Raw genomic sequence first — 1,239 nt, 5'->3', positions numbered from 1 at the left:
CGGCACAATAATTGAACAAATTAGAAACATAAACAGCTATATTTACACACACGAGTATTTACATTAGGTTTTCTTAACGAGATCTACACAGAGACTGAAACATAGTTACTGCGGAGCATGCGTCGACGATCACTCCCTCTAGCGGTGGGTTCTTCTTGTGTACTTACCTCGAACATAGTTCTATTCTATTCTATTCAAGAGTCACAACTGACTTCAACTGCATTTATGTCGAGGACTGCATGCTAAGTGCCTTGCCTCCATCATTTTATATACCGATAGATGGCAGCACCATCACCGGATCGTACAGTTAATGAGAATTTAGAACTAGTCCAAGAGCTAATAGCTACCTGGTACTAGCACCCCCAGAGGTATCGTTTCACTTGGAGGACATTGAGACCACGATAATATTTAACGTCGCCCAGTCCCCTTTAATGACGACGGTGGGTCTTCGACCAGCAAGGATCGAACCCGAGGCCCTCCGGCCCCGAGTCCAATGCCTTACCGATCGGGCTACCACGGCCCTCGAACATAGTTAAAACATAACTATGGGCCGTGGTAGCCCGATCGGTAGAGTGTCGGATTCGGGGCCGGAGGGTCCTGGGTTCGAACCTCGATGGTCGAAGACCCACCGTCGTCATTAAAGGGGACTGGGCGACGTTAAATATTATCGTGGTCTCAATGTGAAACGATACCTCTGGGGGTGCTAGCACCAGGTAGCTATTAGCTCCTGGACTAGTTCTAAATTCTCATTAACTGCTCGATCCGGTGATGGTGCTGCCATCTATCGGTATATAAAATAATGGAGGCAAGGCACTTAGTATGCAGTCCTCGACATAAATACAGTTGTAGTCAGTTGTGACTCGGAATAGGAAACATAACTATCAGAGAATAATGAAGTTGTTGAATTATTATTTTTGTGATAGTTTTTGTTGTATGGTTCAAATGAACAAAACGTTACCGATGTTAGTTTCCCAATTTTCATTTTCTGTTCTGCCTGAAATCGTAACCCTTTTCCAGGGCCGGATTTAAGGGAGGGCATTCGGGGCTACTGCCCAGGGGCCTCCACAACAAAGGGGCCCCCCACAATAATTTTTTTACAAATTATAAAAACTTTCAAGGGTCAGCAAATTTTACGTTTTTTCTCCCAGACATTTTTTTTCCAGCAATCACGATTGCTTATTGTTCTCACTTGACCGTCCTTGGTATTGTGGTTCCTTTTTCCTCTTGGACCAGGGGCCT

The sequence above is a fragment of the Uloborus diversus genome, unplaced genomic scaffold (genome assembly GCF_026930045.1).
Source record: "Uloborus diversus isolate 005 unplaced genomic scaffold, Udiv.v.3.1 scaffold_263, whole genome shotgun sequence".
Lineage (NCBI taxonomy): Eukaryota > Metazoa > Arthropoda > Arachnida > Araneae > Uloboridae > Uloborus > Uloborus diversus.
Note: the sequence above shows the minus strand (reverse complement) of the source record.